The 16,862-nt window shown below is 41.6% G+C and overlaps 1 protein-coding gene across 1 annotated transcript in view; it reads right to left on the reverse strand.

The window, feature by feature from the left end:
- ndst1a (N-deacetylase/N-sulfotransferase (heparan glucosaminyl) 1a) overlaps positions 1-16,862 on the reverse strand; it is a 54,855-nt gene that overhangs the window by 18,570 nt on the left and 19,423 nt on the right. The window lies entirely within an intron of this gene.

Genomic DNA, 16,862 nt, shown 5'->3' on the forward strand with positions numbered 1-16,862 from the left:
CAGTGTGAGCCACTCACTTATGAAAACACCACTTCTCCATTTAGAGTCCTACTGGAGAAATGAGAGAAAGCACCATTACCTTTGCATGGAAATGCTCTGTCCATTAGGCTACAAAGCCATTGAGATGCACACACACACATATACACACACTTTTCTTTTACAAAACTCAAGAAAACCATTAGAGTGATCACAACCCTCTCAGCACAGAGGAATTAAACAGTAACCGCTAAAGCGATCCAGACTCATCAGACACAAATCAGACATAAAGTGGATTTGATAATGTCATCAAAGGGGTTTATCAGTAAAGCTGTAAACTGAGCTTTAATTAAAGGTGAGGGACATTAAAAATAAAATGGTACCCATACCAAACTGAGCGCAGGAGAAATATTTCTGGAAGCCTTACGATCAATGAATTATTGAGTTTTCACAGCTGATAGGGGATCATTTTCACATCATCCTACAGATTTAATCCTTTGATCACCAAAGTTGGTATTCACGATAGCACAGTCTTACATTAAAAAGTGAAACCAAGCCCGTATAATATGTTTAATGTAATGAAGGTCAGCATTCTGTAGAGTGCCCCTTCAGCCCTACAGCTAAGCTTAAAATTTCCCCCTGTGCGCAGTAAGAGAAAACACACTGCTTTTCTCTGAGTCGTGTCCAAAAAGGCTCCTCACAGGGTGGCAGAGTAATGTAAAGGGAGGCCGTGAAGGAGCAGTGGGCGTTCAGAGAATGTATCACAGCACAACAGACAAAAACTAACAGCCCTGGCCGCTTGAAGATCCCCCTCGGTACCTTGTTTGTTCGTTTCAGAGGGAGTCGGGGGTTCGTGCCAGGGCATATCAAAGTATGATTAGCCACAGGAAGTGACTGCTGCTGGAAACAAGGGCGCAGAAGAGAAGACAAGGGGCGACTTTTAACACGACACTGAGGTCTGAAACTTTTCTTATTATGGGTCGTTTGGAGAAAGGCTTGTGTGAGCACTTCAAAATCCAAACTTCCAATGAATAGATTTCTCAGAAAAAGAGTCCATGTCTGAATAAAAGTGGTGCAAAGTTTTACCAAAAAATCAATAATAAATCTTTTCTTAGGGCAACATAAAAATAACATTTGTATTAAACTGTTTATCACAATAGCATTTATTTTCATTTCCAACCTGGGTGTTGCAAATTTGATGACTGCTTCCATTCAAGAAATAACAAAAGAATAAAAATGATATTAGAAATGAGCCAAATACAAACCATGGAAATTCTCAATAAAGGCTCATAATAAAGTTAATGATAGGGATTTTTTTTTTCAACTCCCACTGAAGTCATTGGATCCTAAAATGAATATCTACCACTAAATATCCAAATTATTGGATCATTGTGGGCATTGGTTCAAAATTATTATTGTAGCTTCAGAAGATTACAGAGCTGCAAAACAATCTGAAAAAGTATTTACCTTTTTAATTTGAAAAGTCCATAAATTATTTTAATAAAATATTACATGCTCCAACTCCTTTCTGGTGCAGATTTCATTCCTTTATTTTGGTCAAAATCCAGGGTTTCTCACCAAGTGCCTTTAGCGTGTCCTTCATGTGGAACAAACAGATTGAATTTAACCTTTTCTCCATGAAACATTTCAGAGCAGATTTTCTAGCTGAATTTTTTTTAAAGCTTGTATTGTTAACTTGCCAACACTCTTCTTCATCGCAGCTTTTGGAGGCGCCTTGCTGCATTCCTCCTCCAACCAGCATGAGCTGCACAGTAAGAATTTAAAACACACCGTGCACATCTACTAAGCTTTATTTTGTATCTCATTTTACAGTTAAATTACCTCATGAATGTATTTTCTTTTGTATATTACTTACAGTGGTGGCCAATTTCTTTTAGAATACCTGATATATCCAAAAATATTGACGCGTTTGCCTCGAAAGCATCAGAATCAAAACTTCCTTTATTCACCAGGTGTCTTTGAAGAAAACACAAGGAATTTGACTCTGGTTTTGGACTGTGCTCACTCTGTACAAACATGTATAAATTAACACTATATATGATCAATGGAAAATGTATATATAAACACTTTTCACACACACACACACACACACACACACACACACACACACACACACACACACACACAAACGCACATGCATGCATATATGGTGCAGATGGTAGCTCCAAGCACAACCAATATTAGATGAAGTGTGTCCTTCTGTTTTATCTAATTTCACTTTTATTTTGATACTTTGATCACCTTTTGCAGCAATTACAGCATTACATATCTGACATTTTTTCAGTAAGTTTCCTTACAACTTTAACACTGATGCTATCCCATGCCAAAGGCTTTCTTTTGAATTTGCAATTCATTTTCCAATAGGGATGGGTACCAAATCAGGTACTTTTATAGGTACCTACTAGTGCTGCACGATTTGGGGAAAAGGTGCGATTTGCGATTAGGTGGACAATATTGCGATTGTGCTTGCGATTCAATAAAAAAAAGTTGTGTCATGACGTGTTTACAGACTTGCTTGGTTATCATGGAGAAAAATCTGAATTGCATGTGCTGACATTGCGATTAAGATTGCGATAACCTCTTTTGCGATTACGTAATTGCATGTGCTGACATTGCGATTGCGATAATCGTGCAGCCCTAGTACCTACGAATTCTGTCAAAAGTACAGAGTACCGATTCATGTAAAATCAAAAGGTACCATGTTTAGGTACCTAAATGCATCTTTGTGACTGTGAGGGCGTGGATGAGAAGGCAATTTTCCATAGTGGACATGAACACAGCATTTTGAGGTTATATACTAAAGAATAAGTATGTTAAGTTGATTTTTTGTTTAACTTTATTATTAAACAACTTGATATTTATCACCACAGAAGCATAAAAAGTACCTAAAATTTGTACCGTTGTGTACCGATACTGATTGCCAGGTACCGGGCATCGGTACCGTATCGTTTCAAATGTGATTACTTTTGAATTTTGTCAAAAGAAAAGTTATTGAGCAGAGAACACAAGAATATGAGATATTGAGCATTTTTGCCTGCTGTGAAATTTTTTTCTTTTATAAATTAGGCAAGAAAGGTTTTAAACCAACAAAGGCTAGCTACACTCTTCAACAGCCACTTTCAGACTATTTTCTTTGAATGATCAATCAGGAGGAGGACACGTTATCTTTATTTGCAGAGAGACAATGAGCTCTGGCTTGACTCTAATGACACTGTTGACACGGCTTAGGAGAAGATTAAATGGTGACACAACACAAACACAAACAGAGCTGAGGCAAAGAAAAAAAACCTCACTTCTTGCCCAATTCGCAGCAGTGATGACCGCCTCCCAATGTTGACCTTCAGACTGAGATACAAAGAACCAAAGGAAGCGGGAGAGAGGGAGAGAGGGAGAGGGGAGGAGGAGGAGGGGGGTGATCTGTGAGGGAGGGACTAAAATAGAGGGAAAACTCAAGGCCCTGAGAGTGAAGATGAAGCTGAGATCAGGTCAGGTATATGGAGTACAATACATTAGACTATAATGGAGATGTGGATATAGCACAGGCTAATGGATCTCAAATGTCTACACACCCATCTCATCTAATGAGCCTCCTCCTTTCTGTGCCATATATACCTTTAAAAAAGGCCAACATACAACTGCTAACGTACCCATCCTTCCTTCCAACAACATAATAGATGCAAAAATGCAGAGGAGGAAGGAAAGAGAACATGAATATTTCATGCTCAGTAGCGGCTGACGTGAAGTATAGCCAGCAGACATATCCATAAGGTAAAGCACAGCCAAAAGGTGTGTAGGAACCAGATTGTTTCAGTCTGCCAAGGAGAGTCAGTGTCTTAACTCATGCATAAAGGGGGAGGCAGATGGAGACAAATGCGTATCTGATAGCCAACCTTTTCGTTCTCAGTGATGGAAACATCCCGGGCTGAATATGAGCTCTGTAATTGCTAACGTGGCCTGAAAGTCTTCCTAAATGGAGGTGGCAGGAGAAGCAGTAAGAGGGAGAGGATGTGCTGAGAGGGAGAGAGACAAAAGCAAAAAAAAAAAAAAAAAAAACGGGAGAGAAAATGATGAACTACCAAGGCTTGACAAAGAAAAACAGATTGCCAGGAGAAATTGGTGACAGATTCACCCTGAGGTGACCATCAGTCTCACAGCTTTACAAACATCAATTAAAATAATGCCTCTTTATTTTATAGCAGCTGAAAGATGGCGATAGAGTGAAGTGGCGGCATAAACAATAGCAGGTGACGCCTGAGAGGACCGGGTAATGCTTTTCCTCAGGGTGGGTGGTCACTCAAACCTGCTCTCTCGACTTCATGGGAAGCAGGCCAGAAGCATACTGCTAGATTAATGAGGGACGATGAGGAGCAGGGGGGAAGGAGCCTGGTGCTCAGCTGTAACAACTCTCTGGATAAACAACGTGAGGGCCGGCCATATGTAGCTTTACACGTCCTGCTTCTCCCCCCCGCCTCCTCCTATGCTGTTCCAAAGTGTGAATGAGCCCAAGTGTCTCAGGGCTCGAAAGGTGAGTCAGTACATTAACACTGACCACCAGAGTCTGACTAGCCGGAGGTGTTCCTTTTAAAATAAACTTTTAATGGAGAGCCGGACCCTCTGCACCCTCTGGACCAAATAGTGTCACCTTTTCTCCCCCTTCTGTGCATCCCCAACTCTTACCCTCAGCCTCTGACAGAAATAAACGATGACCCTCTGTGTTCAATCACCGCAGGCCTTGGCAACCACACGTCCTCCATGGTAACGCTGGAGTTACGATGTGTTCAGGGGCATGAAAACAGTTCAGAAGGAAATAGAGAGGGCAGTAATCCACCAGGCACTCATCAAACGGCTATTGTTGTTATCACTTTTTGTGTGTTGATGCACCAAAGTGGCTGAATCGTAGCAGAGTCAGACCCCAGAGACTCATTAGAAGATCTACAATCCAAATTACCTCACAACAAAGCACGCACGTTTTGTTTGTATTTATTCCTGAACAAATATCACTGAGCTTTAGAGCAAACACTCAGGCCTTCAGGAACATGTTTGGTCCCATCGTCTGAAAAGTACAACAGGGTGTAGGTCAAGGTTAAATGGGTAAGAATAACGCCAGTGTAATCCCTAATTTGTAATCCTTTTAATCTCGACACTGCAAACAGTTCCAAATGTGCTTATGCCAGCTGTGTTACTGTGCGAGGAGCCTTGAGGGGATTAAGAGGAGAGACACAATAGAGTGTCGAGGGCCTGGACTGAACATACAGAGAGGTTATGTATCTTTACTCACAGTCTTTTTAGGCTGCATTGGGAAGACTCAAATCTACGCTTAAGGTGCTGGGACCAGTGTTTCCTGAAATCTGGATTGAACCCTTCTCCCTCCAATCCTTGTCTTGTTAAAAGATGGTGTGTGTGTGATCCATGAGAGGACCAAATCCAGACGCGGTTGTCAACAGCAAAAAAAGCTGCTAAGTTTAAAGGTGACACGTCTTACCCTTTTTCAATCATTAAACATAGTCCCTTGTTGTCTAAATAAAACATCCTCACCATGTTTCAGTCTAAATATTCTATGAATCAAGCACCAGAGGAGATTTTAGACCAGCTCTAAACAGCCTTTATCAAAACAGGCGTTTCTGGTGTGTCTCTTTAAAACCAAATGAGTTCCTCTTGCCCCTGCCCCATGCTTGTTTGGTGCTAGTTTAAGTCCTGGCACTTTGTTGGTTCTAATTATGAATCATGTTCTTAAGACACAGTTTGAAGCCATGTCATTGTGTCGCTGTAAAATGTCAGTACGTTACTTCATTGGTAGCAGTTTTTTCAAGGATGCTCACCCTGTACAGAAACCTACAAAGCAACAATGGAGGAGCTCACTGTATGCACGCACTGCTGCTTCAACTTCACATCCATTTCAAGTTTTCACTGAGAAACTCTATCAAAACAACAGATGACTCGCTCGGCAGCTTTTCTTTTCAAAACTGTCTGTTTTCCACCGCTGATTGTTGGTCACAGTAACCCCGCCCCTATCCCCTGAAGTAGACAGTGCTCCACTCTGACCCAGCACAGAGTTGGTGCTTGCTAAGCATCAGTTATTGGCACCTGGAGCCAGTGCCAAGTCAGCTACTAGTCTGGAACTAGCACTAGTACCAGGGCCCTGTTCTACGAAGCAAGTTCAGCCTAGCGAGATAGCCTTGGAGCTACCTCGCTGAACTGAGCGCGGTAGCCAGCGGTCTCGCTACACGGTTTTACGACGCTGTTTATCAACCTCATAAGTGGATCCAGTTAGGCAATGAGCGCGTGCACGCATATAAGGCGGAGCTCGCTGCATCTGACCAATCGCGAACATGGAGCAGTCTGGAGCGTCAGAGCAGGCCGGAGAGAGAAGGACCGCATACTTCACACAGGAGGAGCAGGAGGTGATCATGAGGAAGTATGACGAGGTGAAACATGTAATTAACGCTAAAAGCAACACCGTCGCCGCTGCTAAAGCACGGAAGGAGTGCTGGCAGAAAATTACTGACAGTCTAAATGCGTAAGTGTAGTGCAAAAAAACTCTTTTGTGCCATTATCATCCTGAAATAGCACTGTTCACCATGCACTTTTACTGTAACATGCTACATATCTAATTTATTTCTTAGATGAATTTATTCATTTGTTCATTCCTATCGTGTTTATATTTTTTGTGTGGTAAGTAGAGCCCTACATGAATTCCTGTCACAATTTTAATACGGGCAATAAAATATTGTCATGGAACAGAAGTGTTGGCATTGAAGATCTTATTACGGCAATGAGAGTTCTTCATTCCCTTTAACTACCTGTAGAAAGTGTCATGTACTACCAACCCCTCCCTGGAAAACCGGTAACTTTCATAAAGGTGGTCATCCGAAAAAGAGAGTGGGTTGGTGCGGTCCCTGAAAACTCTCGCGCGCCGGAGTGCTCCTCGGACAATGCGAGCTACGATGTCCACGGGATCCTCTAAGAACGGACAAGACATTTTCTCGTGAGGGCTCATTGGTCAGTGGGCGGGGGTTTTAAAGTTTGGAGTTCAATGTGGAACCTAACCTGCCCCGGAGCAGGTTAGCCGTTCAGCATATGTTGCCATGGAGACTCGCCTCGCTGAGGAGTGATCCCGTGTCGCAGAACAGGGAATCCGGAACCTATCCTCAAAGCTACCTCGCTAGGCAGTAATCCTGCTTCGTAGAACAGGGTCCAGCTCTGTTGAAAGGGGGTAAATAGAAAGTTGTAAGTGTGCCTTAAAATAAAGCTGCAGGGAATGGCGAAGTCCAGCTATGATCATATGAACAGAAGAAGCAGACATAAAGAAGACAACACTGTCAAGAAAGTTCACAAAACAAGACATTTCTGAATGATCAGTTATTCATTTTGTCTGATTTTAACACTAGTTTCATAAGCAACAGAGAGGGAGACCAGCCTTCTGTAGATTTGCGTGTGCATAAAAACCTACATCCTGTGTTCATCTATCTAATAAGTTATACAAGAGTGACAGGTATTGTAAGCAAAACTGGTAAATAAACATCCAGCTAAACATAAACATGAGATCACCACATCCAAACAGTTTCTGCTCATCGAAGTAAATCTATGACAGGCTTTTATGAAGTGTGGCTCAGAAGGTGAGGGTGGAAATACCAGATAAGCGGGCAGGTATGGTTAAAACTCTCAAACTATCAGACTGTGTGATCAGACATAAAGGACACTGCTGGCTTATTCCACATTTTGAGGGTCAGTGAATACACAGCATAAATACTGAAAAGATGTTTTTTTTTTCATGATATGTCCATTTCAAACCTTGTGAGGTTAATATACATGTTATCTTTACTTTAAATGTGTTTATGGAATTAACTCATTGACAGGATCCAAATATGGAGGCTAATGTCAACAGCTATGAGAGCACTGTGTTTGTAATCTTCAGCAAGAACAGAAGCAGAGCCAAAGGAGATTTCTGTATCTACAGTCAGCCTCCTACTTTCACTCATGAGAGATTAGACTTCAAAAAGACAGAATTTTCACATTTTTTGAGAAGCACATCTCAAGCAACAACAGACACGTGAGAGGAGGAGAGACTCTTTCAAGAAGCTTCAAACATTAAAATGCCACAGTAGCGGTTTCCCCTCTTTAAGCAAGCATTGGCATTTATCAATATGAAATCAATCAATCTGGATTTCATTTTATGCATCCATCGTGGCCATGGCTATTAAAGGCTTCGGCCGTGAAATGGCAAGAAACCTACACCTCACTCTTTCTTCCGCCTCCCACTCTTAGCCAATCTGAATGCACGAGCAGGCTGGCTCCATTTTAGCAGCAAACATTTACAGCGACACCTTCCTCTCTCTCTGTCTCATCAATTCATTTTGTGCCACTGCATGAAGGACAGAGGACTCGGGAGGGAAATGTAGTTTTGCCTTCTAATTCTCCAGAAAGTGACTTTCAGACCATTTCCCCCAACCAAACCATGCAGCTGAATTATCACATCATTTCTCAGCACCTCAATTTACTGTCCCCAAGACTGAGGCAATTTCACAGAAGAAAAACGCCTTCCCTCAATCCGCTCGTGCCCCTCCAATTACATCTCAAGGCCCTACTTCAAGACCTCGGTCCCAGCACTGTCGTAATTGAAATGATTGCAATGTTATTCGTTGACACAGTAATGGGAAAAAGAGGCAAAGACACGTTTTCAAATCCAGACAAGGGAGAGCAATCTTTTCCTAAGAGCAATTACGAACAGAATGGGAAGACAGCTAAAGTGTGTTCAATGACAATTAGAGAGAATTGGGGCATTTCTGTACCGCTACTGTACTGTGAATTCAGCGCGAGGCAAAGCAAGATCCGACCCTTGGACTTTTATTACAGGGATTGTGTCAGATACCACCATAGCAAAAATCACCCTGCATGAAAATAACCTGAGCAGACACCGACATAATGGCGTGATAACACATTCGTGTTATGAGGGGACAATGAGGACCAAGATAAATAAAAAAAGGCAAGGGCAAAGGCAGAGAATACATCACACTCGTTGAATCCTTTCATCAAGAGATTCTCTAATGCTCTGTCTCCTTTCAAATCTGGGATCTCAAGCAGGAGAGATCTGAGAGCGGCAGGAAGTGTAAAATGGATTACCTCACAGTGTGAAAGCGGTGTGTGGACGAGCCGAGAGAGCAATGGGAAAACTGTGGCAGGGTGGATACGAAGCGGGGAAGGGGTCATTAGGGAACTGTGGAGCTGAGACGTGAAATGGAGGAGACTTTCCTCAATGGTATTACTCCCCTGGGTGGTGAGGTAGAGTGGTGAGAGCTGAACCAACGCCTTCATCAATAGCCTAGATCACTTCAGCGCTGCACATAAAAGCACAGCACGCACACATATACGTATACCCCCCACTTCTCTTCCTGCTGATAACCACTCAGGGCAGGCTAACACAGTATATCTATTAATAGACACACCGTGTCCCATTTACAGGCACGGGGACACTGGATCTGTACAATAAAAAAACAGTTAAGACCATGTAAGACAACATTTGTATGCAGCTGACAAATATTAGCAATGAGGCTGGAGATAGCATGGTGAAAGTAAGATACACAGAAAATACTTTGGCGAGCTTAGCTACAATTAGACAAATAGCTCATCCTAAGAGATGTTACACTTCCCTGTACTGATGCCTACACCTATGTTATAGGCTGAAATCAGTGGAAACTCCCTCGGAGGTCAAATTAATTATTCCGCTGGATCACAGCAGAAACAAATTTAGAGTCACCTCTCTCATAAATCAGGTATATACCTTTTTTTTATTATTTAAAAGACTAAATAGCCTTATTTTATTCGTTTAATTCACGTCAGGACCTTGTCACATTCACATTTCTTCCGTGCTCTCTCACGCACAGACACAGAAACACATGCGAAAGACAAGTACACTCTACAGTGGACGGAGAGCTGGAAAAACCACCACAAGCAACGTCTCCGAGCACCTTTTCTGTGAAGATGTAACACTTCCTCTCCCGTGCCGAGTTGATTAAAATTAACTTTCACAAAATACACAATCTCTTCTCATTAATACATTTTTACACATCCTATTTTTCACAAAGAACATTCAAGTGCTTAACTGACATTACATCAGTTCCCTTTAGAGGTGTCCCAGTCTGATATTGATATCAGATATCGGTCCGATATCAGCAAAAAAACAAGTATCGGTATCGTATCGGAATGCATCTGAAGTCTCCGATATAAGCAGTTTCTGTTACCCATTGGTTAATAATAAATGGGTCAGTTTTTCCTCATACCTACTGTTGCTGACTACTGTTCTTTGTTTGAATAATATCACTTAATCAAGCCTTTTCTAACATGACAGACATACTACAAAATAAGTAATAAAAGTATGAATGTTTAATGCTGATATCGTAGCAGATTAATATAGGTATCGGCCAATACTCAATGCTGCAGTATCGGTATTGTATCGGAAGTGAAAATGTTATATCGGGACATCCCTAGTTCCCTTCACACATGCCTGTACTTCTCACAGTGCCTTCCCCCTGCCCCATTTTTTTTTTCTATTCACCAGTATGTGTCTGCTCTGTTGACAACACACAAAGGCAGTGTATTTCCAACACAACTCACATTTCAAAAAAGTTTAATTTGTGGTTGTCCAACGACAACTGGTGATTCGCTTGTTAACAACGCTAGCTAATGCAAAATTTCAGCAGCAGCAAAGCAGGCTAAGAGTACAAGGATCAGGCATGCGTTAGTCATGCAGAGGGACAAGAGCCAAGCTTAACAGTGAGCTACCTGTAGGTCCATAACATGATGAAATGAACATACAACTTTATAGGCCCAGGTTTTCTTTTTATCAAAGATAAAGCAACAGTACCATGATGGTGATGATGACGATAATGATGATGATGATGTCCAGACTATAATTAAATGAATGCAAGTTCAGATTATTGACTTTCACAAGTAAAAGCCGTAAGTTAAACTGTATTATCATTAAAATTAAGTCAAAGTTTCTATAAAGAAAAACTTTGATACTTTATTTCACCAAACATTCACAGCCAGAGTGGGCAAAACTTGTCATGGCAGATATTATGCTCCAGTTCACCACTGACAATAGGTGAGATGCAGGATAAAGGCTGTATGTTTAAAAAAGTCCCCAAAAGGTGATTCAAGGAATGTGATATTGATTCAAAAATATGATCTCAATATTAATCACAGTACTTGTGACTTGTATTTTAGCCATTACCTTGCAGCTCTACCTAATCCCCAAACAACTCTACTTCACTATTTTGGATATGTGAGTGATAACTGATCCAAAGACTGAAGGTGTCTGGATTAATACTGTTATTCATGTTATGAAAACTTGTCCCACTGCGCAAAAGATGTATCTAATTAGAAGAAGTTCAAATTGACCCCACGTTAAACACTTTGCTTATCATTTTGTCCTTGAGCATAAGTGGAAGATACTTTGAAGCATGTCATTGAAATGTGTAACTGTTTTCCCGTCTTGTTTTTTGTTTGATTAGTTGACACTGTGCGTATGCTCATCCTGCAGGATTTGAATATCTTCGGGGCATGTTTATGTGCAGCAATTATAGAAAAGACTTGATACAAGGCGAAAAAAAACCCACAGCTGCACGGAAATTAAAAGAAGACCGTACAGATCCGAGAAAAGCAGGTTGCTCACTCTATTGGATTTCTCCGAGGAGGAATAGGCTTGTAGTGCCTCAGACAGCCAACACCCAGCACAGGGAGGTGGTGGCAGAGGGAGGACGGGGTTGGTCATTTATCATTTTTGTCAGTGTGGTAGAAGGGGGAGTTGAGGCAGAGGGGGCTTTCATATAAATTGAGTGTAGGTGGAATCAATGTGGCGTTGTTGGTGAGAGAAGGGGGGCCAGAGAGCAGGATCAATGCTGGTGGGAGTGACTGTTTGTTCCCATTGTTTATCTACTGTCATCTCAGGACGTCGCTGAAGGACAAGGGAGCACGGCGAGCAGCACAATGTCTCCATTGGGACTAAGGATTCATAATGGGGCTCTCCTTCTAAAGACAATGGGCATCACTCAGAGGTGAAAGTCAAACAGTTTGTGGATAGTGCCATTCTCTATGTGTGTGAATATGTGAGTGAGCGTGGGAGTTTAGGGGGGCTCTGAGTGGAAGAGACAAGCAGAGATAACAGCACTTGTGAGTGTGGTTTCATGCTGCAGGGTCTGCTGATCAAATCAACTTCTCATTCAGCAGAGGAAACCCATCCCAAGCTCCACAGAACCTCTGACTAAAGCACAACAGTTTTATTAAGACTTTTACACCTGCAGCGGAACGGCAATAACAGATCTGCTGACCTGGTGTGAACTAAGGATGCTATCAAACAACAACAAAGCTCACAGACAGCGAGGATGAATAAAAAGAAAACCATCAAACTAATAATAAAATCCCCCAGGCATGCTGTAACACCGGCTGTGGCACACACATAAACACTATAACTGTCTAATCTACTCAATCAATCTGGGAGAGATTGAGGAAAACAGGCGAGCACAGGTTGTATCTCGGAGCATTATAGTGTTAAGTACAATACCTGCTCATGAAATGATGATGAGTGAGATTCAAGATGCCGCCCAGTGAATTTTCAGGTATTATTATTCCCGAGGGAGCCCTGCCTTTCCCCTCTCCTCTTCCCCTCCTTTCACACCTCCCTCTTCCATCTCTCCTTCTTTCATGTCCAGATAAGAAACAGGGCCCCGCACTGATCCGACTGTGATTCGCACAGCAGAAATGCGTTCCCATGGGAATATCACGGTGCGGAAGAATAGCTGACACAAGAGATGAGATTCTGTTGTGCTGCCCATATTTTGCCTGCAAGATCAAACAGATAGGATTTTTCTTCCCTGCATGAAAAATGCACTCGTAATCATCAGCTCGCTTTCAAAGTGCAATCAAGAACAAGAGATAAGTGGATAGAAGTGGAAATGTGTCTGGAGGGCTGCATACAGTAGAGCCCTAAATAAACAAACCGTACACACTTGACACGTGCCCCCGTTGTGGTAATTTAAGACACTAAACGTGTGAAAACTCAGACTACAGAGAAATACCCCCGCTTCATGATTGGCTCATTGCAATAACAATAATTACCCCCTGGATTGCAGCTCTAGTCGTGAATCCTATTACAAATATGACGTGCTACAGCAGATTTTCTCCCTCTCCTCTCTTTTTGCCACAGATGCAGATTTTGAGCTACAGTCAAGAGTCATGCCGTGTTAGGTGGTCTCTTTGCTGTTATAACAACTACAAAAAGGATTTTGATCTATGTGGCTGAGTGCTGAACTGTTTGACATGGATTAGCGTCTTATACACATCTGATCAAATTTTTAAGACCAGTTGAAAAGCTGCAGGTATTTACATTTTGCACTATATGATCATAAAGATGCTATGAGGAGGATCTGTTTTGATTGCACTGCCTCACCACTTTCTCGCCCAAACTCTTACACACACTGTCGTAAATTACTTTTAGTGAGGCGTGTGTTTGTTTTGGAATTAAACCAAGATCGGACCAAAACAAATTTTCTTTGTTTAAGACAGTTTTTTTAATGGATACAATGCACCAAGGTAAGGTATTTATCAGTACAGTTATGTAGCGCTATGTTTTGAAATGTCACATCAAACAAATGTCGTCGTGGCTGGCTAAATGTAGCGCTATCGGCAGCCCGGTACGCCGACGTATCTGTAGGCTAACATGACAACAAGTAAACACTGTCAGTTTGTAAGGAGTTTAGTAGCTGTCTATATGCAGCTGGCAGCCCAGTGCTCTGAGACATGTCCATAATGTGTAACGTCAGTGAATCCTGGTTAGCTACGTCCTGCCAGTGCTTATCTACCAAGCAGAGCTAACGTAACCTCACTCTTCATTTTATTGATACACTCTCAAGTTTGAACAGACCACTGCAAAATAACTGCTGCGTGTGGGTTGGAATGAACATGTGCGCTATCACTCTCCTGTTTAGCTTTCTTCTGCACTTCTGTCCTTTTTCTGTCAGTTAGGCTCGTGTCCACCATCACTACAAAATTAATCACAGAAGATCCTGAGGGTTATGGAAAAAAGGAAGTCAAGTAGACCCGAAAAATTTTACTGGCACTGAGCCGGAGGGTTTGCCTTGCTTTCTGTCAAGACACAAGTTGATACTCGACCCAAATTAAAGCTGTTACTGGTGCTGAGTGAAGCCCAATAACCATCAGCATCGGTGAGAAAAGGGCTTTAAGAACAAAAAAAAAATCTATAAAGGCCTTGTCTCCTTCAACACCACAAAATTGCCTGATTGGACTTTGCAAGAAAGCACAAAGCATGGGACCCTGAAAGTTTAAAGAATGTTTTATTCTCAGATTAAAAAAGTAAACCTTGACGGTTCTGATGGCTTTTAACGCTACTGGCATGACAAGGAGATCCCACCTGGGATGTTATTTTCCTGACACACTGGAGGGGGCGCCATCATGATCTGGGGTGCTTTTTCTTTCAAAAGAACAATGGAGTTGTTGATTAATATAAATTACTTACTCTTTTTTTGTTTCACTCCCATTTCTTCTTTTTGTAGGGATGCACGATATTGGATTTTTGCCGATATCCGATATATCAAAACCCCTTTTGGCCGATACCGATAAGTTTGTTTGTTTTTTTCACTGTAAAGAAAGCTAAGTCTATTCTGTACTGACATTTATATGTTACTCTTATTGTGACGGTCTTATTTGTTTAAGAAACACACATAAAACAAGACAAAAAACATTTGATTTTACCATAAATAAAAAATGTATTATTTTTTCAAACTCAAGACATTCAGTATTGAAACACAGAAAAATAATTTCTTTTAAGCATAACCAAGTTGCATTTGATTACTTTAGAGCTACTGTAACAACCTGGTGACAGACACAGAGCTCTGCAGTGCAAATAAATGAAGTGCTACATTTTATTTAAGGAGCTTATTTTTCAGATGGAAATTAATAATAATCCTAACTGAATAGCACCTTATCGGCTGTGCATATCGGCAGAAAGTTTCATATCTGCTGATACCAATAAACAGGTTTTAAGCTTTTATCAGACGATACCGATATTGTGCCGATAATATCGTGCATCCCTATCTTTTTGCATTTTGAAACTCTACTTGGAACCTTTTAAGATCATACAGTTCAAAATGTCAATTCTTGAAATTTTTCAACTGGTCTTAAAATTTTGATCAGGTGTGTATGTCAATATTAGTGATGGAAAATCACAATTTGATATTAGATAGGCCTTTAAATAACTCATAACCACAACACACATTGAATTAGACAGAGAGTCTGTGTTTTAAGAACAGCTGAACTTCATATCAAGCTAATGACTGGCTGCAATTGAACAATGCAACCGTCATCAGTTCCCTGTCAGTAACTCTGTTACGGAGACGAGAATATAAATAAAAAAAACACAGACAACCAAAGCTGAATCCTCCCTTGAATAAGCAGTGAGGTCAATCATTACAGGAGCATTAAATCTGGCAAAGCAGTGAATTTGTACTGAAGTACAGCAGCATGAAGGCCACCAAGAGGCCAGTAGCAGCTCAGGAGAATGTGCAGTATCTCACAGCTGAGAGATGGGAGACACAGTGCATTCAACAACCCCTCGCCCCCAGGGATTCAGCAGTCAAAGTTTTATAGCACGCATAAAGAGGAAGCCACTGTTAAAAAAACTCACATGACATCTCAGATAGTGTTAGCCAGAAGGCATGTGGGTGAATTTGAAACTAGCTTGATGTAAGCTTTAACAGCGGGAAGAGATGGAAATAGCTTTTTGGTCACTCTACTAAATTTTGTCTTTGGTTCCAGCCAAACATGATGCATCACCAGAGACTTATCATCCTTAACTTGTGGTTACAGTATTATGCTTTAAGATTTATTATGAAGGGGTAGAGTCAAAACAATCAGGAAGTAGCTGTATTATAAATTAAATTAGTTTCTCATAAAAACTGACAGAGCCTGTGCAATTTTATGATAACTTAATTTGTGCTGATACACTTTTCCCACTGGTATAACAGCTGCTGGACCAACACTACTTTGAAACACCACCGTGGGGTGGTTAAATACCTATGGATTCACCTGGGTGTCTTATGCAGTCTTGATGCTGGTTAATGAATATTCATTTTTGGCCTGAGAGAGTTTTATCAGCTGATTAATGTTAACAACAATAAATTACATCTGTTGTGAAAACACAAAAGCATTGCACCTGCCGGATTTCCTCCACTGGTGTTCCCTGACTTAAACGCACCTCAAACACAGCTCACAGATTTACCTTCAGCAGGTGTAGATGTTACTCTGCCACTGATCCAGACTGTGTCTATTTCACTGTACTCGCTCTCTACCTGTCCCCAGCTGAGCTGCTTTTCCCTTCCCCTGCTCTCGCCTTGGACTAGAGGGTGAAGCATGTGTGGGTGTCAGTGAGCTGACAGGTCTATCTGTGCTCTGTCTACTGTGCTGGCGCTTCCCATTTCCCCTCTTCACTGCCGCCTCTACAGCTGCTGTGTATCCTACCGTGACACCACACACACACACACACACACACACACACACACACACACACACACACACACACACACACACACACACACACACACACACACACAAACACACACCTATCAGTTAACTGAAGGGGGTAGCTCAGGCCTGCACATGGGGTCAAGCCTCCACGAGGCAGCGTGCATGGTATATGTCCTGTCCTGGAACACAACACTTGGAAATCAAAGCCATATTTCAACATGTTTTGGATGGAGGAGAGGGATAGGAGGTGTGAGTGTGTTTATGCAGGAAGAAAGCAATGCCTTTTCTTGTCAGTTCAAGGAAAGCCTGTCAGAGTTATGGATTAAATA

The sequence above is a fragment of the Halichoeres trimaculatus genome, unplaced genomic scaffold (assembly GCF_033239565.1).
Source record: "Halichoeres trimaculatus isolate MK-OKI-2021-1 unplaced genomic scaffold, fHalTri1.1 fHalTri1_scaffold_7, whole genome shotgun sequence".
Lineage (NCBI taxonomy): Eukaryota > Metazoa > Chordata > Actinopteri > Labriformes > Labridae > Halichoeres > Halichoeres trimaculatus.